Here is a 27,294-nt window from a genome sequence, read left to right on the forward strand (position 1 = left end):
CCAACACAACCCACACAACCAAGATTAAAAGGAGTTTTATCCTGAACGACAATCCTCGAGTCTTTTAAAAGACCAAAAGACAGAAGGGACATAAACATGGCCACAGCGAGGGTGGAGGACCAGGGTGGAGGACCAGGGTGGAGGACCAGGGTGGAGGACCAGGGTGGAGGGCCCAGGGTGGAGGGACCAGGGTGGAGGACCAGGGTGGAGGGCCCAGGGTGGAGAACCAGGGTGGAGGGCCCAGGGTGGAGGACCAGGGTGGAGGGACCAGGGTGGAGAACCAGGGTGGAGGGACCAGGGTGGAGGACCAGGGTGGAGGACCAGGGTGGAGAACCAGGGTGGAGGGACCAGGGTGGAGGACCAGGGTGGAGGACCAGGGTGGAGAACCAGGGTGGAGGGACCAGGGTGGAGGACCAGGGTGGAGAACCAGGGTGGAGGACCAGGGTGGAGGACCAGGGTGGAGAACCAGGGTGGAGGACCAGGGTGGAGGACCAGGGTGGAGGACCAGGGTGGAGGGCCCAGGGTGGAGGACCAGGGTGGAGGACCAGGGTGGAGGGACCAGGGTGGAGAACCAGGGTGGACGGCCCAGGGTGGAGGGACCAGGGTGGAGAACCAGGGTGGAGGGCCAGGGTGGAGGACCAGGGTGGAGGACCAGGGTGGAGGGACCAGGGTGGAGAACCAGGGTGGAGGACCAGGGTGGACGGCCCAGGGTGGAGGGACCAGGGTGGAGAACCAGGGTGGAGGGCCCAGGGTGGAGGGCCCAGGGTGGAGGACCAGGGTGTGGGGGACCAGGGTGGAGGACCAGGGAGGAGGACCAGGATGGAGGGACCAGGGTGGAGGACCAGGGTGGAGGGACCAGGATGGAGGGACCAGGGTGGAGGACCAGGGTGGAGGGCCAGGGTGGAGGGCCCAGGGTAGATGGACCAGGGTGGAGGGACCAGGGTGGAGGACCAGGGTGGAGGGCCCAGGGTGGAGGACCAGGGTGGAGGGACCAGGGTGGAGGGACCAGGGAGGAGGACCAGGATGGAGGGACCAGGGTGGAGGAACCAGGGTGGAGGGACCAGGATGGAGGGACCAGGGGGAGGACCAGGGTGGAGGGCCAGGGTGGAGGCCCAGGGTAGATGGACCAGGGTGGAGGGACCAGGGTGGAGGGACCAGGGTGGAGGACCAGGGTGGAGGACCAGGGTGGAGGACCAGGGTGGAGGGACCAGGGTGGAGGAACCAGGGTGGAGGGCCAGGGTGGAGGGACCAGGGTGGAGAACCAGGGTGGAGGACCAGGGTGGAGGGCCCAGGGTGGAGGACCAGGGTGGAGGACCAGGGTGGAGGGACCAGGGTGGAGAACCAGGGTGGAGGACCAGGGTGGACGGCCCAGGGTGGAGGGACCAGGGTGGAGAACCAGGGTGGAGGGCCCAGGGTGGAGGGCCCAGGGTGGAGGACCAGGGTGGAGGGACCAGGGTGGAGGGACCAGGGAGGAGGACCAGGATGGAGGGACCAGGGTGGAGGACCAGGGTGGAGGGACCAGGATGGAGGGACCAGGGTGGAGGACCAGGTGGAGGGCCCAGGGTGGAGGGCCCAGGGTAGATGGACCAGGGTGTGGGGGACCAGGGTGGAGGACCAGGGTGGAGGGACCAGGGTGGAGGACCAGGGTGGAGGGACCAGGGTGGAGGGACCAGGGAGGAGGACCAGGATGGAGGGACCAGGGTGGAGGACCAGGGTGGAGGGACCAGGATGGAGGGACCAGGGTGGAGGACCAGGGTGGAGGGCCCAGGGTGGAGGGCCCAGGGTAGATGGACCAGGGTGGAGGGACCAGGGGGTGGAGGGACCAGGGTGGAGGACCAGGGTGGAGGACCAGGTGGAGGGACCAGGGTGGAGGGACCAGGGAGGAGGGGACAGGATGGAGGGACCAGGGTGGAGGACCAGGGGGGAGGGCCCAGGGTAGAGGGAGCCCGGTGGCCAGGTAGGGACCAGGGAGGGACCCTGGGGAGGGACCAGGGTGGAGGACCAGGGTGGAGGACCAGAGGTGGGGAGGGCCAGAGAGTTATATAAAGCATGAAATGAAGTTCGATGAGGATGAAAACCATCTTCTACGAACCCTCCCTCCTTCCGTCATTTTCTCCCCCTCCCTCCCTCCCCCCTTCCCCCCCCCTCCCCCCTTCCCTCCCCCTCCCCCCCCCCCCCCCCACCAGTTATTCCTTCAGTTTAATGATACAGATCAATGATTTTAATCAACCATCCGTATCAGTGTTGTCAAATTGAAAATCTGTCTCTCTGCTACTGTCAGCTGTCATTTCTCTGTAACCCCCCCACCACCACCAACACCCCCCCCCCCCACCCATCCCCCACCCCCCCAGTCATCTCGTGACCAGCTGATCGGGCTGGTTGCCTCTCTCAGCCGTTCCCTCCTCGTGCTGAAGAGCCATTTTTAACGCCAGTTGCGGCTCCTCTGTTAAAATGCGGTGACTCAATGAGGACTAAACACCCCAACGCTGATATTTCTCATCTTTATGGTGCGATAAAAGTGTTTCTTATTCATTTTGTCCCGTATGAATTGGTTTGTATCTTTTTTGTTTGCAACTGTGTAATGAAATGAAGTGAACTAAATCAGCAGGAGGTGTTCAAAAACGACGAGCTAAGTGCTGAGTGTCACTTGCTGTTGAGGCAGGGCCCATTTGTTACAGCTGTGGCTAATGTTAGCGCAGCAGTTTAATCACAATTAGGGAGCTCTCCTTGAACTCTCTCGCCCGTGGCTGGTTGGAAGAGCTTAAATTTGCATTCAGAACAATGCCTTCAAAAATGCAGCGGCAAGATCGTCGCACACACGACACAAAGAGGACGACAAGTGCATGAGAATGGAACAATGGCAGCTCACAGCGTGCTAGCTCGTTTCCATCATGAACCCAAACTACCGGTTAACTTTGGTCGTGCAGACATAATTAGATTATGAATATTGTTATTGTTACTCCCCCCCAGCTTTTCAACCTTTGAACAGTTGTGGGACTTAACTTGGCTTCTTACTGAGCGCCAGGAAAGGGCCGCTAACGCTTAGCAACGGCTCTGACGTGGTTCCGCTCCAGTGATGGAACACGACTGCTGCTATCGAGTGTTTTCGGTTCAGCCTCCCAACATAAAGATATTCGTTAATCACGCGTGTGAGCGTTTGCTGGTGCACGATGACTCCGTAGTGACTCCGCCGCCCTCCCACTTACACCCACACAACAACCCACAACACAACACACAAACAAAACAGACACAAATAGACGGGTCCGGCCCGTCTGCTGCTGTGCACCCGCACGCTCGTCCACGTGCAGCCACACGCAACAGGAGCTCTGGTCTCTCGCTGTCTCATATTCCGGGTTTGCTGCCGTGGCAACAGAGTCCAGGAATTTAGGAGGTTGAGAAGAGAGAAAAGGAGACGAATGAAAAAAAGCTTTTGGCCGTTTGGAACCGACTGGTGTCATGACGCAGGAGCAGCAGTGACATGTGGAGTGGAGGCCCAGGGTGCGATGACCTGGCACCCTCCTGTCAGAGGCCCAGGGTGCGATGACCTGGCACCCTCCTGTTGGAGGCCCATGGTACGATGACCTGGCGCCGTTCTGTTGGAGGCCCATGGTACGATGACCTGGCGCCGTCCTGTTGGAGGCCCAGGGTGCGATGACCTGGCACCGTCCTGTTGGAGGCCCAGGGTACGATGACCTGGCACCCTCCTGTCAGAGGCCCAGGGTACGATGACCTGGCACCCTCCTGTCAGAGGCCCAGCGTGCGATGACCTGGCGCCGTCCTGTCGGAGGCCCAGGGTGCGATGACCTGGCACCGTCCTGTTGGAGGCCCATGGTACGATGACCTGGCGCCGTTCTGTTGGAGGCCCAGGGTGCGATGACCTGGCGCCGTCCTGTTGGAGGCCCAGCGTGCGATGACCTGGCGCCGTCCTGTTGGAGGCCCATGGTACGATGACCTGGCGATGGTTTATGTCTGACTGCTCTCATAATCAGCAGTCAGTCCTAAAATTGGCCTCTTGTAATGAGACTAGACCAACACATTCACGTTAATGGAGAGAGTGTTTTTGGAGAAGAAGACGAGCACACACTCCAAACACCAAAGTGCTCTTCTGAGCTCGCGTTAGCGCCGTGGTTTCGCTGCTTTCATCTCTATTCATTTGCTCAGCAGAAAGCTCAGACTTCTGCAGCGGCTCCGGGCGAGACTCCGATTGTGCGACTGCAAACGATGCAAAGTGACGATGCGCTGAACACAATATGTAGGTCAAGACATTGTTGTTATTGTCCACTAAAGATCGGACAGAGTTGTGTTTGAGTCTTCAAGGCTGGATTCAAATTTTGTCCAAACGTGCAGAACGTCGTCACTTATTTGGGTTTTTTATGGTATATTGGTTTTTTTACTCATCTCAGAGATCATTTCCAGCCATCAAAGCAACATGGAGACAAGGCTGGACCCAAACCAGGACAGTGCAGTAATAACACTGTAATAACACTTCAGCTTCTGGGGGTTGGAGAGTATTAAATGTTTTTCTTTTCTTTATTTTTTCCAAAGAAAAGAGCAAAGCAGAGTGGAGAATAAAGCAGCCTGAGAGCAGAGAGAGGTTAGAACGCCGAAGAGCTGAACAAATAGAACATTTAAGTGTGTCCGTGAAGTTTGTTTCAACTTTTAGTCTTTTAGAGCGTAAGAACTTTGCGAGTGCAAGGGCACGATTGGATCGTAATTGGACATGAACCACTGATCTGGACCACTTTGAAATAAGACGTCTAAACACAAACAACGAGGTGGCAGGAAAAGCCTGTTCCCACAAGAAGAAGTAAAGGTGAAGATCAAGCTCAAAAACACTAAAACCCCCAAAAGCCAAAGACAAATAAAAATAAACCTGCTTAGTGCCAATATAAAGTGCTGCGGAGATTCAGGGTCAGGGATGCGGAGCTGGACACCGTTCGGCGTTCCTCCGCTGGATCGCTGGGAACGCTGCAGCAAAAGTCCCAGTAAATTTATGCACGTAGAGAAGGAGGAAAGTGGTTCCTGCTTCCCTGGTTCCAGACATAAAAGGTGCTCCGAGTGTCTCCGCTCACCCTCACCGGTCTCCCATGGGCGAGAGGTGGAGGGTGTCACACAGAAGAACCCCTGCCTTTGGGTAAAAAGGCTTGAAAATGTTCTGGAAACAGTGACTTTAAAGCGGCTCCCAGATGGTGCCGATATGACAGCAAGCGTCAGCAGTAATGAAGCAACAAATTGGAGTTCGTCCCTCGTGATGCCGGGAAAGAACATCTGTTGTCAAAAATGTGATTCGATACGATTCATGTTTGAAGAACTAAACCATGTCAAGGCTTCCAAGGTCCAGCAGAGTTCCTGATCCTGGATTCCACTGGGTTACATAACTGATCCCAAATGGGGGGGGGTTGGGAGTCGCTCGACTGCAAAACTGCAAAAGCCAGAAGACGAATCTTGAATAATGTTCTCGACCGTATTAAGAATTAGCTCGTAGAACAGCCGACACTGTGGTGTGGAGGCGTGAAATAAACCGTAAATCCAATAATTTCATCACGTTTACCCGCCACAGCTCCAAACACGTGGGAGCACACCTTCTTCTCCCCGGGGTTTTAATTTCGTGGCTTCAAAGTAAAACAAAAAAAAAGGTTTTCACTATTTGTCTCCTGGTTCGCAGCACAGAAGCATGAAGGGCTGCAAAAATGACCCTTGGAGCCATTTTGGAGCCATTTTGGAGCCATTTTGGAGCCATTTTGTCAAATGTTTTGATTTCTTTAGTGTCTTTTCTCTATTTTGATTCAGATTCGTTCACACACATCAGCTGACGTCTCAAACCCTTAAAACGGAGCCCAACATCAGCATTTCATGTTTTATCAATTGCCTGATAACTGAGAATTGCTGGCCCTGCTAAGCCAAGTGGATCCCATAATAATCAGCTCAAACTGAGGAGGTAATTACAGTTTAGATGTATGGCACAGAAACTAATGGCTTATAGTTACTGTGTCATTCAAATAGATTCAGTAAAAATCATTTGACTGCTGGAATATGCTCCATGTCTCGTGGTGGTGTTGTGTAATTCCCTCACACACGAGTGACTCTGCAAACGCTCATCTCTGCTCAACAGGAGACTATTAGCAGTGTGATCAAATGACTCGAGGGGGGAGAAGGAGCAGCCGGAAGAGTCGGAAAACAGAGAAATATGCTTTTATGTCCCTCACTTTTGAGTGGAAAAGAATTTCACTTGTGTGTCCATCTGGGCTAATTGTGTTTCTGACATTATTGTTAACCTGCTCCCACAGGTTGTTTCTGTCTCTCAGCTCCAGACAAATGAAGGAACCTTTGGTTGAACACTACTTGTATATTTTAGGAGCTTTTCCCAATGATGCCGGATCTTATGGGAAAGCTCGAGCGTCACCTGAGCAGCTTCACCTGCGTCTTCATCCCCGGTCGCTGCATCCTGTTGCAGCCACAACACAACCAACAGCCACTGTGTGACACAAGCGCACAACAATCACAACGGCAATTACAATAATTAGAATAAAAAGAACTTCCTCATGAGAAAAGCAGATCTTCAAACATCTGTAACCGATCCAGCTGCAAAGTGTGTTTCTGTGTGTTTCTGTGTGTGTGTGCGTGCGTGTGCACAATTATGATCACAGTCTAACCTTGATGAGCTTAATGAAGTGATTCGGTGATCTGAACCGACAGCGTTCTCATGCTAGGTTGCTGCTATCCCCGTGCGCTATGATAATAGACGGCGTGCGCTAAAAACAACGTCTGTGGGAATATTTATGCGTTTAATACAAGATTAACATTTGTTTGTTCCAGTGTTGAGTAACAGGCACTGGTGAATAATCCATAATACATTTAGTAATCCTGGTGCTTTAGCCTAAAATTTACTACAGAACCGTCGGCATCTATTTTTTAAAAGTCTCGCAACTTGCATCTATATTTGGATTCATTCATTCAAGTTGTTCAATCAAGGGCAAGTTGGACTAAATTATGTATGAGAATTTAAATTTCATTCATTTGATTATTTATCTGGATTTCAGTGTGTCGTGTACTGTGAGTGTTGGCAGTAAAGACAGTGGCTTTTTGTCTCCAAATGCACTACATACTATATATATAGTAACAATATGTTATTTGATTTCCTTTTCACTACAATAAGATGACGGTTGTCCTGCATATGCCATATATAATACACACGAATGTTCCATGCTCTCTTTATGGTGCACAAGCATCAAGCTGCAATCTTTACAACCCCAACCAGAGAGAAGCCATAGCTTCTATAATAATTCATATAAAGGTGTTCACAAAACGTGTTATGGTTGATGAAAGAAAGAGTGTTAGCTTGATCACCCGTATTAGCGTAGCGTGCTGCCATCCCAGCAGCCACGGTCATTTTTGAGAAACATGTCTTGAGATTTTCAACGACAGTCTGTTGCATTCAAAATCTCCACTTTGATATCCTGCATGTTTAAAATGGATGAGGACCATGTAGAAGCAACACCAAAGTCTGCTCGCTGCCTTATTCCCGCAGTGTGTCCGGTCATTTTTCCCCCCAGGAAAAACAGACTGTTATTCAAAGGCGTCCCTATTTGACGAGGTTACGTTCAAATGTTGTGCTACAGTACGTGCTGAGGAACTTCTGCACCTGCCCTCCGGCCCACCTGCCCACCTGCCCTCCGGCCCACCTGCCCACCTGCCCACTTGCCCACCTGCCCACCTGCCCTCCGGCCCACCTGCCCACCGGCCCACCTGCCCTCTGGCCCTCTGGCCCGCCCACCTGCCCACCTGCCCTCCGACCCACCTGCCCACCGGCCCACCGGCCCACCTGCCCACCTGCCCACCGGCCCACCGGCCCACCTGCCCACCTGCCCACCTGCCCTCCGACCCACCTGCCCACCTGCCCTCCGACCCACCTGCCCTCCGACCCGCCCGTCCACCAGACATCCAGTCGGCCAGATGAATTATTGCCGTGACTGTTCTTTAAACAGCCGACCAACACACAATCAGGCATGCACATACACACAAACACGTGCACACACGTATCAACACACACACACTGTCACACAGACCAAGTCGTCCATTACTGTGCCTGTCAGCCAAGCGTGGAATCAATACTCCCCCTCTGACAGCATGCACGCATGTGATTGAGGGCAGAAAAGGAGGAGGAGGAGGAGGAGGAAGAGGGCAAGGATGAACATGTCGGAGGGAGAGGCAGAGCACAGCTAGGGAGGAGGGGAATGTCGGCGAGTGTCGGGCTTGGGGGCAGAGGGTTAGGGAAGAGGGGAAAGAGAGAGCTGACAAGGAAAATGTTGAGCGATCAGAGAGCAACAAGAGAAAGCAGGAACACATAATAACCCAGCGAGTGAGTGTGGGAGTGGGAGATGGAGGACAGGGATGAGGAGCGGCCCGGAGAGGAGAGACGGAAAATAAAGGGAAAGAGAGAAAGCAGAGCATGTGTGACATGGGGAGAGGCTGTGGGCGGACGAGGAGACGGCTATATATAATGACAGGTTCAGGAATAGATCAGAGTGATTGTGCTATGGGATTACCTAATGCTCACACTCGCACAGCCACCAGCTGACATCAGGCAACGCACACACACTCGCGGAGGCCACACACACTCCAGCGTGCACGGGAGAGCAAACCTCATCTTCATGCTGAACTGAACTAACTCCCGACTAAAGAGCTTCTGTCATCTGGCACGGATTGATAAGGGAAGCAAACAGAAAAGCCAGAGACAGACACCAGCGCCCGGACACAAACACACTCCTGCTGTGCCTCCGACTCATCTCACACGCGTGGAAAAGGAGATTTGGAAAATTGGAAAATTAAAGATGCGCCGCTACCAAAGACTCGGCGCCAGTGTGCCTGTTACTAGCGGCGACATGAAACACACGAACCCAGAGAGGACAGAAGAGACCTAAAGTGGCGAGTTGTGCGTTGGTGTTTTCCCCGTGGTGCGAAGGGCTGCTGACAGAGTCAGAGGGAAACGCACAATCCCCCACGAATACATGCGGTCGGAGACAATAAATCATTTTTCACTCGTGTTGTCGTCACACATCACCCACAAGTCGTGGTATATTTTGGTATCTGTGGTCGATTGATGGGGCGGTGACCAGCGCAGGGTGTGTAACAGGTGTGTAGTGGAAACTGGTAAAAGGAAGTGAACACGATGATTGTGAGCTCACACACCATCACCACAGGATGTAAAAGTGTCATCGCTCATCATTCTTGGTGCCCGTTGTCCCCGTCCATAGCGGTCTGCTCCATCGGCTCTACCTCAGCCATTCCCAGCTTTTATCGTACGCTGGTGTTTGCATGGGCGAGCAGGAACAGCAGGCTGTGGGGAAAGATGGGGTGAAAACACTCTTATCTTCCACTTTAACACCATATCAGTGAACACAGACGCCCTGACCTCGCCGCAGAATATCAGAGCGGGGATATACGCACTGAGGTGTTCCAGTTTCATGCCTGTATAGAGCTGCAAGCCAAGGTGATCCCTGCCAGCCTTTTGGCCCTGCATTTAGTATTCATTTTCCAGGCGATCAAACCTGCTGCCAGGAGGTGGAGGGAGTCTGTGTGTGTGTGTGTGTGTGTGTGTGTGTGTGTGTGTGTGTGTGTGTGTGTGTGTGTGTGTGTGCAAGGCTATTAACTCACACAAATTGAGTGTGAATGAAAGTGCACATGCTTTAACAAACACTGGCGCCGGTGTCCAGATTTGGGATTAACACTTTCACAGTCTAACACATAAAAGTGTCTGTGCGCACACGCGCCTGTGCATGTTAATGAATTTGCCAACGCATGCGCCAGGCGGCACAGATGATTAAGAGCGATGTGCCAGCATAGCGGCCAGTGGACCCGGCACACTGAAAGAACCCGAGATGTGAACGCTTCCTGCTGCAGGAGGATAAGGGAGAAAAGGGAAAACACAGGAAGTAAGAACAAGGGAAAGTACAAAGGAAGGAGGAAAGGAGGGGAAAGCAGGGAGGAAGAGGATGAGCGGAAGGAGAGGGTTTGGGGAGGAAAGACAAAAGATTAACAGGAAGACGGGGGGGCAGGGTGATAAGAGGCCAGAGCATGAAGACAGATCAGGTTCAAAAATGTTCCCCTCTGATGGCAGATGGGGGGGAGGAGGAGAAGGTGGGGAGATTGGAGAGAACAGGGATGGACGACAAGAAGGGGGGGAGCAGAGCAACAGTGCCCTGGCAGCAGGCAGTGGAGGCAGGCAAGATGGCTGCGGGGGACACAACACCCGGCCAAATATGGTCAACAGGACCCGGCGCTGGCCTACTTTCTCTGCACCAAAGCATGGATGAGGCAGGAAGGACCATATATAGGCAGCGGGTGGCAACGCCGTCTCCTGTCTCTTTGATGCGTCGTGCTGGGATGAGTGATGCAGGACTTGGGCCTAAGACCCAAACAAAGCCCCGCGGCTCGTCTCTACACTCACAACCCCACATTTACTCACACTCATCTCCCTAATTCCCCTTCCCTCACAATGAGCTAATTGACATGCCGACCCTGACTGGAAAAGCAGCTTCTAGAATCGGTGACGCCTGAGCGGGTTGTGCATATATACGCTACCTCTGATCGCGTGAGCGTGCTCCGCGTCACGGCTCTGCCAAGCCGAAGGAACTCTCATCAATCTATGAAGGCTAGCCTCAGGTTTCACTCCAGGCTACGGCGCAATGGCCCACAGACACCCGGCGTGTAGCATGCGGTGGGGTCAACAACCTTCATCAGCAACACCTGCGTGTGCAGCCAACAGTCAGAGACGTGCACGTGCGGGTATAAAAGCAACGGCATCCGTTGAATCAGCCCCCGTGTTGCTGTTGTTGTTTATGTCTCCAGCTTTTGGAAATCAAAGCTGTGCTGCGAGATAAAAGCCACAGTACATCTGTGTTGTAAACACTCCTTCCCCTTTTGAAATATCCCAACGCCTAATTAGCTTCTTTTGTCCGCGGTGCATTTCTTGGCAATGTTATCTGCTCAGAAATGTGGGGACAAATATGCCGACAAACAACGGCATTATCGCGGCTGGAGATAAAAGTGTGCCGACGGTAAAGAAGGATTCATCCGCCGGATCTCTGGTCGCTGCGATTGGCCGCTGAGCGTCAATGAGAACGTCTGTTCTCAAATGGATTACTCCATTACATCAGAGGGGGCGCTTTAGAATAAGGTGGCTCTTTAATTACAGTTTCTGTCCAGAAGCCTTTTTGCAGCTTTGAAAACTGTCTGTATAAATCCAAATGAAACGTGCGTTTAACAGGAAGCTACAAGAGGCCCTGAAAGGGACATTTTCCCCGAATTAACTGTCTGAAGGGTCACTTGAGTTCGCTCAATGCATGAAAAGAGCGACATACATCTGAAGCAATTGAACTCTGCATGCTTTATGATGTCATGTGACCTCGAGCATTACATCTACGCCCTCATCGGCAGGTTTCCCCCCTCCACAACGTCTACAGACACACAGATTTGACGTGTCCCTAAACTCTGGGAAATCATCAATGCACAAGATGGAGACCTTCTTGGATGGAAGTTCACATCCGTCCACAATAATGCAGAAAATGCCGCCATTTTAAAGCGGAACCGCTTGATCAACAGGTGCAACTTTTTCTCTGAGCATAAATAACAGAAAACCAAAAAAAATCACTCTGTCACAACAAACCCCACATGTCCAGACCGACTGAACTACTGACGTGGGTCTGTGGGCTCAAATACAACCATTCAAACGCCCATGGAAGTCCAGGGATGGTTCATACAATAGCAAGTTCATTATTGATTACACACACACAGATGGACCACAGGGTTAGGGTTAACGGTGCCGAGCACCTCTCTCAAGCATTTGTGCGTCAGTTTTCATCAGGACGTATTCATAAGGGCACATTTCCAAATCTTTCCCTCAGTCAAGGAGCTGTTTCCAACAACAGCTCTGTGAATCATTCGAGTGTTTAAATGTCACTTCCAGTCTTCTGTTAGGCGCTGCTTTTCCATCAGCCACTCGCCGGGGGTGCTGTTGAAACAGGCCCCAGTGCGCAGCTTAGTTCCTGTTCCTTCTGACAGCTACACTCTCAATGAGGCCTGTTGGCATCGCAGCTTTGGTTAACATTCTGCTACAATACTGCTTAACAGCTCCACTGTGGCTGCTAAGCCTGGTATTAAAACATAGATAAGATGCCAAAAGAGTTTAGGCATGCTGCGTCAGGGAGGGAGAAATCAGGAGCAAATGACTTCCTGAAGAATGAAGCCGTCACAAAGGTACGATGATAACGGCAGCAAGAGTTTCTGTCAGACGCAACAATTGGTTTTAGAGGACAGATGAGGTGACAGGAGAGGGAGGGGCAGGTGAGCCCTCGCTTCTCGCCAGGACCCGGGGGGGGGCGGATGCCGCCTCGCAGAATACCAGCGAGCGTTTGTCCGTGCCAGCAGAATGCATCACAAATAAGTACATTAGATGCACAGCTGTGCGTGTGAATTCCTCCCTTTCTAAGAGCGTCTGAGTCTTCGTGAAGCCGTGTCGGCGCTGCGAAGGCAGCGTGGATGACACCTCCCGTTGACAGGGGGCTGGGAGCGGCGATGCCAGTCATAACACAGCAGCGGGGAGGTGGGAGGACCTCGCCTCCCAGCGCGCACACACGCAAACACTGTCAGTGTTGGAGTCACAGCAAGGGCCTTATGCAGGACTACCATCGCTGACCTCTTTCTCCATCCTCATTAGGCGCATTAGACGCCCTCGGGAGCACACGTCAGATGCCATTTTGCGTCATCGGTAGCTCAGCTGCTAATGCGCACGTGCCCGTAGGTTCCGACGTGCCCGTGGACATCGCGTGGGGCCATGATGTATGTGGGGTGTTTTCTATGAGCTTCCTTCACTCTCACGCTAAGATACAGCTGCTGTCGTGTCTCTTTTCCATAAGGAGAGACTTCAAATAAGACTGAGGGGAAAACAATTAAAATAAAAACACATTCTCCTTGGTTGATTGATCCAAATTCAAGCCATTAATCAGCAGCTGCTGTTTGCAAGTTCAGAGTAATTTCAATTATTAGGAGAAAGTTTCCTCCTGTGTTCCACTCAAACTGTTTCCTGGAAACACAAACGAGCGACTTTCCGTCGCCGTTGCAGAATTCTCTGCAGGCCATAATAATCCCTTTTGCATGGAAGTTATTTATGCTTTGTGAATGTATCCATGCAGAATTAAACACATTTACACATCTGTGCATTTGCATTATTCTATTATTATGGATAAGGGGACCAATCACAGCGTTGTAACTATCAGGTGCGTCCAGAGCCTGATTTAGTAGCATTACATTAAGTCCCGAAGCTTGAGAAAAGCATTTATTATTTCATTTTTGCAGAGATATTTCCCTGTTAGAGAAGCCATAAAAGGTAAAAGAATGACGAGTGAGACGTTTAAGACGGTAAAAGGATCCTTTTGTTGGTTCTGATGCTCGTCCCGAAGTTCTCTCTTATTTAATCAAGACAAAACAAAAAAAGGAACAATTTGGGTGTGTAAAAGTCAAAAGTCCAGGAGCCCTCAGCCTTGCGTTGCCTCGTTCCCATTAACACAAAAACATAACGGAGCACTAACGTGACGTCCGGACCCACTCGCTCCAAATGTCAGATGTCAAAATGTCAACCGCCCCTTGAGTTCGACCTTAAAATGCAAAATGAAGGGTGAAACCAGCAGCATGTCAGGACATCATCTGCCCCTACCTGCAGACCTCATCCTGCCTTTAATTATTAATGTCACCACAGGCGGGGGGGGGGGGGGGGGGCATGGAGCAGTTACCTGAGGATAACAGAATCTTGCTCTTTCTCTCCCTCTTTGTTCTTCAAACCATTCCTCGTCCTGTTCTTCCCATCTCCTCCCATTTTCTCGACATGTCTCGAGTCAATTCGGCTCAGTTCAAAGGGTCTTTATTAGCGTGACCGAGCCTGTGGTGACGCGCCAGCTCGGAGAGGGAGAACGAGATGATGGAACATCAGCAAACCACAGGAATCTCAGCACTGCTTCATAAACACACTCATCAGGTGAGAGGCTTCCAAAGCCAAGCTGTGTGTGTGTGTGTGTGTGTGTGTGTGTGTGTGTGTGTGTGTGTGTGTGAGAGAGAGAGAGAGAGAGTGTGTGTGTGTGTGTGTGTGAGAGAGAGAGAGAGAAGCAGAGGCATGTGATCATGTATTGTGCAATAATCCAGGCTTACATGTATTTAATAGATTAAATTATTTCATTAAGCCTCATCAGAAGGTAACCGTGACAACACTGTCGCCCACGCACGTCTGGCCTGCTCTGACGGAATTCTGCTTTCTGTCTACAGTAATTATCACGTATGTGAGGAGGAAGCATCAACACCGGCCCAGAGAGCTCAGGCAGGACCCAGAAAGGGGACGGGGGGGGTTACAGATAACAAAGGACCAAACAGTAGTTTGGAATTTTGCTGCAGCGGCAGAAAGGAGCTGAAACGGTCGAGGCGAGTAGCAAATGACACAGCTGAGCGCAGTCGTTTGGGAAAACATTTCAAATTAAACCTTAATATCCCTTTAATGGAAGAGTGACTTCTAATATCACCAGCAATTAACACTTAGGAAAATGTGCAAACAGCTATTAGGGACGAGTTAGTGTATTTCAGCTTAATTTAGGAATTAAGGTGATGAGTTTTTCTGACGGATCCGACAGTAAAATGATCAGTCAACTCATGCTAAGTGCAGCGCTTACAAAAGTTGTGTGTGTGTGTGTGTGTGTGTGTGTGTGTACCTATATCTCAGATATTGTGTATATATACAATATCTCAGTGAGGTTAATGGCTCCATTATCATCTATTCTTTCTTTTAATTGTCTTTGTTGAGTATTAAACAACATCCCAGCAGCTCCTGTGTTGGACTGGGAAGCTCATCCCTCATCGCAGCTGTTTACATCCATTTATTCATTTAAGATTTAATATTTAATTGTTGCATTAAAGCGTTAAAAGCTTTGTTTTGAGGTAACCACCTGTAATTGTCTTCGCTTTCTTATCCTTATCAAAAATGTATTAACGGCACTTCTGCTGCAGCCTAATGACTCGTTTGATTCCTCAACCTACATTTTCGCCCACCGGTTGCGTATGATGCACGTACGCACAGCATTCTTCGCTAATGAGTCGGATTCTACGGATCTTCCACTGGTTAATGAGCACCAAACATCCTCAGAGCAGCTTTCAGTATGACCAAGGGCAAAAACAGCTACACACACACACACACACACACACACACACCGCAGTCAAACATGCCATTAACATGAGCACATACACACGTCCAGATGGTCCCGGTCCTTGTTGTGTCTGAAGCCAACTCACCTATTAGAAAGCCAATCATGTCCTGCACCTGGGCCTCCAGGGACGACTGCAGTCATGCGGAAAGCTTCCTTATTCCGAGTTCTGCGAGCGTCCAATTTGTCAGAGGGGGAAAGACTAAGTTTGCTGTTTACCACCATTAGAATACATGGTTTCTGCTTCCTGGGTATTTATTCATTCACCTTGAGAAACAGAGCAGAGGTGTGTGATGATGAAGCCTCAATGTTGGAATATTGATTCCTTTCACGTGGTGTCGGTGTCGTTTTAGTGGATCCGCACAGAGGGAGCACTTTGTTAAAAGACTCATTCCGGTAGAGCTCATTAAATACCCACAAAGATCTTATGAACAAACAGAGACTCAACAAAAATGCTTTGAGAAACGTGCTGATTATCCAGGTAACTGGGGCGTTCTTGCTAGCAGGGAAAAACCAGGATCCATTATTTAAAGGAAACTCAGCCCTGTTTAAAATCTGCCCCTGATTTCCTGCCATCGTCCAGAACCTCCGTGATTTGGACTGAAAACTGACACGCCTGATCAAATGGGGGTAAATATTAGATCTTCGCCGAACGGTTTGATTTGGAATTTCAGAGAGTCAAAGATGAAAATGTACCGTAACGAAATGTGATGCAACGCGTGAGCAACACCTCTGCTCCCTTTGTGTAGCGCCTGGAAACATTGTTATTAAGGAGAATATTTGAACACACGTCCCCTTCAGTGACAGAGCCAATCAAAGTTAGGATCTTCTCCTCTCACCCTCCACCTCCACCCACGGAACGCCACGGAACGCCATGGCAGCACGTCCCCACAGGTGAACGACACTGTGAATGAAACAGCCTTAGCATGGCGCCCGCTACCCGACACCATGAAAACCAATTATATGCAGCACTGCTACGCTTACGTGTTTAGAGCTCCCATAATAACCTTTGGCCGTGCGTGTTGTTTTCCATACTGATTCCATACGGAGACACAGACGACAACAGGCCTGCACAGGTTCCGCTGCTAATTTTCTGATAAGAGATTGCACACGGACGCCACCCTGTATCTCACCTTTCACCTGTCTGAACCTGCCATCATTTCCTCCCTCTCTCTTACACACACACACACACACACACACACACACACACACACACACACACACACACACAACACAGTGCAAGTGCAGCATGAACCATCTTCTCAGCCGCCATTATCATTTTAAAACATGAGAGAGAGCGAGAGAGAGAGAGACGAGAGAGAGAGAGAGAGAGGAGAGAGAGAGAGCCGAGAGAGAGAGGAGAGAGACGGGGAGAGAGAGAGAGAGAGAGAGAGAGAGAACGCCGTCTTGACATTAAGCGAAACAAAGGCGAGCTGGACGAGAGCGAAAGAGAAAGAAACGAGGAACAGGTGAACGACAAGGAATGAGAATTACGCTGATAAGATGGAGAGAAAGAGGCTGCAACGGCGCTCCGATAGAAACAGGACGTGGACACACGGGGAGCACAGACACGACAAATCAGCAGCTTTGCTTTGATGTCTGGAAGCGCCGAGAGGGAGGGAAGGACCGTCTGTATATACGTATGTATAGAGCCTATAGCAGACACGACAAATCAGCAGCTTTGCTTTGATGTCTGGAAGCGCCGAGAGGGAGGGAAGGACCGTCTGTATATACGTATGTATAGAGCCTATATCACACACACGCCCCACGGTCTGTGTGATGGACCCGTCTTCAACAGCAGGAACATCTTTGTTCTGTTCCTGATTAAGGGACGGAGACTTTGAAGACACCGCCGAGGGCCAGAGAAGAGCAGGCTGCTGAGGGAGGAGGACCCCCGCCCCCCCGCCCGCCCCCCCGCCCCTTACAAACAAACCCTCCAGCGACCGCTTCCCGCTTTGCACACGCACGCACGCACACAAACACACACACACGCACGCAGGCACACGCACGCGCACACATGCACACACGTACGCACACACACACACACCACACACACACACACGTGCACGTACGCACACAGCTTCATCCTCGCTCCCTCTCTCCTTCTGTGCCACTGTTCAGATAAGAAAGGCCTTTACGTCAAATCTGTAATTGTTCAAAAAAGTGCACAACGTGAAGTTGATCCTGCATCAGAGATGTAAAAAATGTACGATTACATTAACGATAGAAAAAAGGTTCATAAACATCCTTTGGTTGTGTATAATGAACTTTAGTGCACCGCTCATTAGTGGCCACATAGAATTAACACACGATGGATGGATGGAGGGATGGATGGATGGATGATGGATGGATGGATGGATGGATGGGTGATGGATGGATGGATGGATGGATGGATGGATGGATGGATGCATGCATATTTTCAAGCCCCCAGCGAGTTCAGAACTGAAGAATCCAAGGTAGTTTTCTCTGTCAACTGGACTGTTTTTCTTCTCTTGAAGACGTTTCGCCTTCTATCCAGAAGGATTCTTCAGTTCTTCATGAACTGAAGAATCCTTCTGGACAGACGGTGAAACGTCGTCAAGAGAAGAAAAACAGTCCAGTTGACACAGAACTTGGACACCTGTGACCTGGATCCACAGGTGACCCACATCTGTTCGCCATCTTCCCAAAATCACTCCCTAGGTTTTGTTTTAAGAGGAGAAAAGCAGCATTTTACCAGCTAAAAGGGACCAATAAAAGTGGGGGGGTTGGGTTCAGCTGGGGGGGTTGGGTTCAGCCGGGGGGGGGGTTGGGTTCAGCCGGGGGGGTCTCTCCAGATGGGTGTGGACCTCCAGCAGAGACGCAGTGACGCTCATTAAAGCTGCCGCTCGGCTCTCAGAGCTGCACCAGTCTAACATGACGCCTCCATTAAGTTACACAATTCCAACAGTTCGATCGTTAATGAGCCAAATCAACCAAGCGTCGGCGCTTTGATTAAACCCTGCTGACCCGGATGTGAGGCGCTCAGACGATAGTGGGGGAACATGTTGGTGACGGCTCTGCTGCCACGGCAACGTGTTGCTCTGCGCTGACACTTCATTAGACTGTGGTGCAGAGGAGCAGCGCGGCACAACGGCTCTCGCCGTTAATCAGGAGATAACGAAGCTCGCCAGATCTTAAAGACATCCAGGAGCTTTAGTGTGGAGACTATCCCAGTTAGTGATCTACTAGATCTCCATAGCAACCAGGCAGAGATCTCAGCTGCTCACTTCTGACTTCTGATTCCGACGGGTTTGAACTAGAACATTTAGGAACGTGACATCAGCTCACGTGGTCGTGCGCGGTTCTGAGGAGCATCAGAGCCGACGCATCAGGGCGGGTTAAAGACAACCTGGATTATTTTCCCTCCTTTTTAGTGGAACGTCTCTCCTCTCTGTCGGTGGTACCGGGTGAGGATTACAAGTCGTGACCTCTGACCTCTGAATTGAGTAGTTTCAGCTCTGAATGAAGGCGTGAACGCGTCCTGGAACAGGAAGTGATGGAGGAGCCGGTGTTGTTGCCCACTCTGTTGCCACGTCTGTGTGCTGGTGAATTGATTTTCCTCCTTTCATCTATTTTAGAAGCCAAACAAGCTCCTACACAGGTGACTTGAATCTTTTTGTTTGCAGGTGAGGTTCAGCGGTAAAAGCGCGCGATGCCGTCAAAGGGAAGAATTTCTGACAGTAAATCTCCAGAACGCCTCTTCAGCCTCTAATATCAAAGAAACCGTCGTGAGACAGATGAAAGCAACAGAGAGAATCAGAACGTCTGTGAAATGCCTGTTGGGATGATGGCGTGCTGGTGCCAGGTGACGGAACCACCTGACCCAGTAGGATCTTCTCCCACCAACGTCACTTTGCCTGTTGGGACTTCCCACAATAGATTCTTCACTTCCTGGCCGAGAGCCTGTAATACATCTTGGACGGTACACACGGACACACGCGTGCGCACGTGCACACGTGCATCGAGACGCACGGCCAAAGATGTGGCGTGGATGTGCTGACACAAGGATGCTCAAACCATCGTCTCCTGGAAGCTGGAGGTCAGAGCAGAGCACAGCGCTCACAAGTGTTTAAAGATCGGATCTCATTCACACACACACACACACACACACAAGCACACAAGCACACACGCGCACACACACACACACGCACACACACGCACACACATACACACACACACACACACACACACACACACACACACACACACAAGCACACACGCGCACACACGCGCACACACACACACACACACACACACACACACTTCCTGAACCAGCCCTCAGGAATCATCATTGTTGCCTTCCTTATGCACCCCTGAAAGATGGGTGAAGGGCAGAGAAAAGAGCAGGGTGGGGGATTGGGGGGGGGGGGGGGTCGCTAATGTGATCTTTTCAATTGGGCTGATTTATGGCTCGTGTTATTTCACCATTTTTCACCAAGAACCAGGCTGGACGGCTCAGACCAGACAGTGGATGGAGCCAGACCTTCAGGATGGAGCCAACCAGGGCAGAGAAAGAGAGAAAAGAAGAGAGGAACAGAAGGAAGAAGAAGGGGAAGATAAAGAGGCCGGTGAGGGAGCCAAGCGGGCTTAATGAATGTAAAGGCTATCACAATGAAGCGAGGTAAATTGCCCATTAACTTAAGAGTTCCTCATGCGTGTGTTGCTTCACCATAACATTCTAATTTAGCAGGTTCCACTCTGATGCTTCCTGACCAGAGACACAGGAAACGTCTCTCCAGGAACCCAAATTAGACCCAAGTAAGAGGTGAGGGACGGACTCATGTGGACCGAGAGGAGACGGCAGCAGACGGGCGGCGAGATGGAGCGAAGAAAACGTGGTCACAGTGAGATAAGGACCCAGGACAGGGGGGGGGGGGGGGGTTTAAAAAAAGAGATCAACAGGAGGGCGTCTATAATGTGGAGGAATCTCAGGGGAGCCAGGTAGCATCCGTTCTTCAGATATGGGGGCAGATAGCTGCTGCAGAGGGACAAGATCAGCGTCCCAACGCAGAGGCGACGGGGGCAGAACGTGGCCACGATCACAACACAAGAACCACGATTATTAGTGTGGAGCCCTGGGGGGGGGTGCACCGGGGCAGCCACGGCGCTCCATTAGTGACACAAACTGGTGGCAGAAGGGGGTGAACAGGATGGGAGGCTAATTCATTTTAATTGATCTGAGCCATCGGGATGGGGGGGTGATGAGGGGAGGGGCCAACCGCCGTCCCGTACTGATGCCGGCGGGCGGCTGAAGCCCGTCCGGGTCACCGACGTCCTCGCTGCGACGCAACCGTGGCTGTCGGCCGCCACACCTCAACCAATGAGAGCTGAGATACTGATAAAACGTTGAGGCGAGAATCACGGCGGCCGTGTTCCGGCCTCGCCACGGCCTCGCCGCGGCCTCACCACGGCCTCGCCACAGGCCTCGCCACGGCCTCGCCACGCCACGCCGGGGTCAGGCTGCTGCCACGCCAGCAAACAGGGACAGCGCGCCAGGAACGCCACGTGCGCTGACAACATCCCTACGGTGATACGAGCAACTGTGATGGACGGCGTGTTGAAATGATCAATGCACCTCGAGGAGCGATTAACCGATCAAAGGTCCGTTCCTTCGTCAACCGCGGCGAGATGCCGGCGTTTTATGTCTTCGCTGTGTGTGGAACTGATGCTCGTGCACGTGTGCGTGCGTTTGCATGACGCCCATCTGCATGCTGCCAATATGTGCAGCAACAGAGTGGAGTGTATAAAAGGATTAGCTGAGTATAATGGAGGAGCTGTCAGACGCCGAGAAGACCAAACCCTGCTTCTCCTCCCTTTTAACCGATGCTGTTTAATCTCCACCCCGATCCGCCTCAGACAGATTTAAAGGCTGTTAGCCATTCCTTTCATTCTTTACATAAACCTCGCGCTACAACATATTCGGCTCGCTGTTTTTTAAAGAATATGAGTGTAAAAGAGGCGTGAAAGATCAGTTCTGAATGAATATTTCATTGGTGAGATAAGAGCAGGTTAGGTAGAGGCGTATTCAACCAGCAACTTGAGGCTAGCGAACGTGTGTATTAGCAATTCATCAAGCAGCGTTTGTAATCACAGCAGCTCTGCACAGGGGTGCAGGGGTTATAACACACCGGTTCGCCTCGCCAGCCTTGGGGAGCGCGCCACTAATATTCCACAATGAGTTACAATCCTCGATCCAAGTGTTGGGAGACATCGTCGAGGACGCGTTAGCAATAGATGAATAAAACATGAAACCTGTGGCGACGTCGCAGTGAAACCTGAGAAATGATCACAGGAACTAAACTAAACTAACTACTACAGAAACTAAAGCTGTCATCGAGTATCCGACACTTTAATTGGTGGGTATTTTTTTTAAAATAGTGGGCAATTAAAAGATAGAAGAGTGAGGTAAATGATCTTAGATATTTTCATGCCTTGATGCTACAGTTAAGCATTTTCGCCTTTAATTACAGTTTTCATTTTGATCATTTTTATCATCAGAGCATGCATGATGGGGGGGGGGGGGGGTAAATGCTGTCAGATGAGCGTGCGGACTGGTTTAGTGCAGTAAATGACCGTGGCTGTGGTCATTTTCCAGCGTAGCCTCTTGCTAACGCCTTCCTTAAGCCACCTTCATGTTTATTTATGATGATGGGCCACTTCAAAAGAATGTCTGCTGCTGCTTTTCTGCTGCTCTTCCTCCCTCTGTTTCAGAGGTAGAGGAGCCTTCTGCTGCAGCCAGACCTGCCCGTCTCCATGCCAAGTATCCGGTTTGATTTACCGTAAAGCTTTCACGCACATAAAAACCCTCAGAGTTCACAATCGACCTGTATTTTGTACGCGGAGGAAAACACGGCCGTCCTGAACACGCCTGTTGGTTTTACGCCTCCGTCAATTGTTCTTGCTCTGAATATTTTTTCATCTTTACAATTTCAACGATTTTCATTTCATCCTTTTGAAGAGCGAGGTGTTACTATGGCGATGGCTAATCAATGTGTTTGGGTTCCCTCTTGTGTATTCGATCCAGCCGCTTGACGGGTTCTCCCATCAGAACATTCCTCTTCCTCCCAACGGCCCTGGAGGAACGACCACGCGGAGACTGCTGATTCAGCACGGGAACCGATCCGTCTTTCTCCTCTACCCCCTTTTCTCAGCTCCACCAATTCCCTGAAAAGAGACGCGACCGGACACAAACTCACGCTCGTTAAGGGTCCGGGGCTCGTTAATGGGCCGGGGCTCGTTAATGGGCCGGGGCGGTGTTCTTTAAAAATGCAAAGATGTGCAGCAGGATTCCAAACTGCAGGACAGCACATCGGGGCCTGGTGTGAATGGAGCTCTGCGTCTGCTCCGGTTCGCTGGAGTATCGACGGAGACGGGGAGACTCAGGCGAGCGCCCAATGGGGCTCTGATCTCTGCAGCGGCACCACTCAATGGGCCTGATTGCCAAATGAAAACAAAGGCTGCTTGTACACTGCTGACACACACCATCAGTCACAGATAGCCCCTGGTCCCAGCCATTACCTGCTGTATGTAAATCCATCCCACAATAAGGCAGGTTATCCCCTTATGAGACGCCATTGTTGTTATTGTAGCCGCGGGCCAAGTGCCAGCGATTGATCGTCTCCTACGGAGCCCAGATGGTGAAATTGGAAGATGATCATATCTGGTAACCAAGGTTACGTAAGTCATCAAGCAGTACAAAAACTTGCGGTGTGTTTTGTCCTCGTTTGTAACTGTGGCCAAAGGTCCGACTCAGTCGGGTAAACGATGAATCTTCCCTGGGGAAAATACGTATAATTTCCCATTAAAGCGGTAGCGATGCAGCCATGTTCTTTTTTGTACCGTACAAATTAATCTTAAGAGTTCCTGTAGTTGATGGCACCGATATTAAAGGTTTCGTTTGCATTCACGGTTATTGTTCAATGTCATTAGTCTGAGAGCAGCAGATGGCGAAAGGAAATTACATTCTGAGTGTACCTTCACAGACGAAGCAGTGGGCTTATTGAATAGACTGTAGGAAGGTGTTCAATAAATATCTCCCTGCGGACTAGAGGGAATCTAGTAAGAAAATAAAAGAAAAAAATTAAGGTAGAAAATTTCATTGATTAGGTTAAATTAAATAGTCAATGTGGTGCCTGGCGTGTACTGGAACATCTGCATAGCTGCCACAGTCGAGAAAGTGTTGCACCGTGATGACGAAGCCTGTGGGACCGTAATTATGTGGGTCCAGACGGATGTTCTCACCAGCGTGGCCACCACAGCTGCAGCTCTGGGGCCGAGCTTAGCCTGGTGCATGGAGGTCTTCAGCCCTCTCACGCTAACGCGTCTCTGGAGTTAGGTACTTTATTATGCTATTATTATGTGGGCTGGCACAAGCCAGCAAGCTAACTAACCTTCAGAGCTAAGCTAGCTGGCTGTTGCCACTTCTGATGACCTTAAATTAGCAGAGTTCTCCCCCAAGACCACTTCTTCAGATTGCCTCACTCGAACATACGGTGGGCTCACTTTCCTCGAAAAGGATAAAAACTGTATGTAAGGTTTTATAGTGATGATTCCCGTCCAACATACAAAAGTATCTGCAGTTTGTTCACCTCATTCAAGGACTTGGACCGAGCATCTTCAGGACAGACGGCAGCTATGATCAGTTTATCATCATCTGAATCGCGTCCCCGCCTGTTATATTTACAACATAAAACCTTCCTGCTTCACAGTAACACCACAGATCTGCTGAGGCCACGTTGATTCCTGCCACGTGCACAAAGCTACGAGGGCTGACGTGCAAATGCAGCTGCCGCTCTGTGATGTCTAACTAATTGTAAAATAATAAATCAGCATATGTGGATTTCTGGGCCCGTGAACAGCTCCAGGAAACACGGCCCGGGAATAGGAATCCTGGTGGACAGTCAGGGAAGTGCGGCTGCCATCGGAGGCCTCTGGACCCCAGCAGGAAGTCTCTGTCCCTCTGTCTCTGTCCCTCTGTCTCTGTCCCTCTGCCTCTGTCCCTTCATCTCCTGGACGGTGCGTTGCTGTTGTGTCTCTCCAGTCGAGCGTGAAGCATCGCGCTCAGTGAGGCGCCGTCCTGCTTCTAACCTTAAGTCTTCATGGCGGGAAACTTGTCCGTGTTCTAGCACAAACCCACGCGCGAGCTTAATTAGAGACAACACTTTCTTCCCTAACGGATTTTCCATCACATCTCGAAGGCAACGAAGCGTCTAATAAACGTTTGATTTGGAGTCGGATGGCGGCAGGGTGACAGCGAGTGCAACCTGTCCATATACGGCTCATCACGGATATTCACGAGTTCCGGAGGTTCAAGCAACATCTGCTCAAATCACAAAGGCGCGCGAAACATTCCGAGAATATTTGAGTGGGAAATCATTTAGCCTGAACGTTCAAACGCCCCCACCCGTTTTAGACGCTTTCATTTCGTTCGTGAATCCCAAACAGGAAGTGGGAATAACCCGCTGTTGGGCAGCAGCGTTCCCGCCGACGGCCGTGGTTGATGCGCTCACCTGTCAGCAGAGCTTTCTGGCTGGAAAATTAGATCATTAAAACTTGAGAAAGGTCACTGTTTTTTCTTGGGGAAATTAAAATTGAACCGCTCTGATATTTGGCTGAGGAAGAGGATGCTGCATCACCAAGCTTGATCAGTTATTAGGGGATCTGATGCTTGTAACACGTGCACGGTTGCTCGGTAAATACACACTGCATATATTCTGTATATGAGACTCATGAATAGGCTCCTACGGAGTCCCATATGGAGAGCCAGGCATAGATATTAATGAGACTCTGCCAGCCGGCGTGGTGACGGCTGCCATTATTAAAGTGTCACACAATCCAGCAGAAGCTCCAGTCGACGTGCATGTGTGTGTAGAACTGTGCCAGGATGGAGCGAATGGTGACCCAGACGTCTATTGTAATCGCACTAACAAGAAATCCTTTTTACCGAATGGCTCCTTTATGCTAATATCCCATAATGCACCAGCTCACGGTACATAATCACCCATGTGACAACAGTAAAAGCTGTCACGTCCAACAGTAATGGCGTATTTTCCTCATTCCTGCGCTGGACACGAGAATAATGGTGAGATTAAACCAGTTTACCTTTGGAGCGGCGTGACCTCGCCGCGCCTCCACGGGCACCAGCAGACGGGACCGACCAGCGATGGCAGCAGGACGTCGCCTGGAAACCACTTCAATTAAAGGAAGCTCTCCTTCGCTACTTAAAATCCCCCCGATCTCGTGATTCACAGCTGACGACACATGAAAGTCTATAAAACGTGAGGGTGCTGTCAGGAAACGTGCACGTGGACGTTTAGATGCTTTGTACAGAGAGAAACACAAACTATCGCCTGCTGGCTAATTAAATCCGGTGTAATTGTGTTTGAACTGGAATATCTTGGTTTGTCCTGAGTGTCTCACCCTCGTGCACGCTGCAGACGAGTGCACGAGGGGAGCTGCAGCCATCTCAGCCGAGCCTTAAAACACGATGAGCACGCTGACATAAGCAAACCCTCTGGTGAGAATCAAGAAATTGACATAGACTTAATGAGCAGTCGTACCAGCATGAAAACAACACGCAACACTACCCAGAATGCATTGCTGTGTTCTCTTAGGGACTGGTCCTGGAATGAACTGGAAAACCAGCCTTTTGTGGGTGGTGGCCGGAGCGGGAAGTGCTGGAGCCGTCCAGGTCGCGGCGCAGCACCGGATCCTCAACGTGCACTGACAGAAACGTGCACGGAGACGGCTGCCTTCAGTAAGAACAGAAACAGCGAACGAATGCAAACACACACACAGGAATTACAGTAACAGTGTGCGCACAAATGGGCCGAACCTGCGCCGGTTCACACACGCTGCTCTCATTCTCTGCGATCCGATCTTAATGACTCCATTAACCGAGAGACCATTAGCAGCAGCCACTTTATGGGCAGCCCAGCCGGGAGCACATTATGGAAAGGGCATGTGTGTCCTAATGTCCACTTCTTGTCACACACACAAACACACACACACACACACTCGCTGTCTTCCCCCCTCATGGCCAGCCAGCCTGAAGCAAGCAGGAGGGGACAAACGACGAAGCAAACGGGGCCATTTCTCCTGCTCCATTAGGCGACGAGGAGCAAAGGTTCAGCGCAGGCTGCAGAGCTTCGCACCGGTGGTCAAGCAGCAAAAGATTGGAGGAAGCTGAAAGACCATTCGCTGCTAAAAGACAGCTCTTATCTAAAATTAGAATTGCTCACTTTGTCGCAGGAGGTGTCTGAGCCTCTTCGGGGGGTTAGCGAGCGCGCCAAAATAAGCCTGTCACAGCCCGAGGTTGAGAAGAACATCAGTGGCATCTCATCAGTGTCACAGAAAACCTGGTGGGGCACAATAATGTGCAAAGTAGCCGCGCGGCGCAGCAGCACACAAGCACCATCTTTGTTGGAGGCTCCTACAACAGCAGCAGGATTATGCAGATGTGTCAGAACTGGGAGCAGAATCACAAACAACAGCGCTTCAGCCCCCAAAACTGCCTCATTAGTCCAACAGCATCAATTATACATCTGCTGGATTCAGCACCTAATAATCACGGCTGTACTACACCCAAAACATGTCACAAAAGCTGACACACAAACAGGAGGCGAGACCCTTCCGTGGTCCACCTTCAGTCCTGAACGACCTCACCTGTACTTTGATGGCTCATCTGTGCGGAGACGTTCTATTTGTGCCCTTTGTGCACTTGGGAACAAGTGTGGGCCATTTCCTGCTGTTTGTTGACTTCAAAAGCACGAAAAGAGCGACGTTCTGTTGATTTATTAGGTTGCCAAAATGTTCTCAACATCAAAAACAGCTTCCGTAATTGCAGAGCAACTCCAAACCGCATCTCTTCATGGAAAATGCAACCGCACAAACGGGACGGTAGCCATTAAAAACCCGTGTGTTTACCCTTACGTGCACCTGTGTGTGCACCTGTGTGTGCACCTGTAGTCACTCCTTGACCCGACCGGTCGACAGTTTTGTAATTCACAACCACATAAATACGTTGGCACCCAGG

The 27,294-nt window shown here is 50.9% G+C and overlaps 1 protein-coding gene across 6 annotated transcripts in view; it reads right to left on the reverse strand.

The window, feature by feature from the left end:
• grik5 (glutamate receptor, ionotropic, kainate 5) overlaps window positions 1-27,294 on the reverse strand; it is a 66,836-nt gene that overhangs the window by 29,776 nt on the left and 9,766 nt on the right. The window contains exon 1 of one of the 6 annotated variants that reach the window (XM_057045854.1): window positions 9,190-9,312. The exons of the other annotated variants lie outside the window; for them this stretch is intronic. The gene's annotated coding sequence lies outside the window, so the exon portion shown is untranslated. Of the gene's footprint in view, window positions 1-9,189; window positions 9,313-27,294 lie in introns of those variants that run through there. 6 annotated transcript variants of the gene reach the window in all.

The sequence above is a fragment of the Takifugu flavidus genome, chromosome 10 (assembly GCF_003711565.1).
Source record: "Takifugu flavidus isolate HTHZ2018 chromosome 10, ASM371156v2, whole genome shotgun sequence".
Lineage (NCBI taxonomy): Eukaryota > Metazoa > Chordata > Actinopteri > Tetraodontiformes > Tetraodontidae > Takifugu > Takifugu flavidus.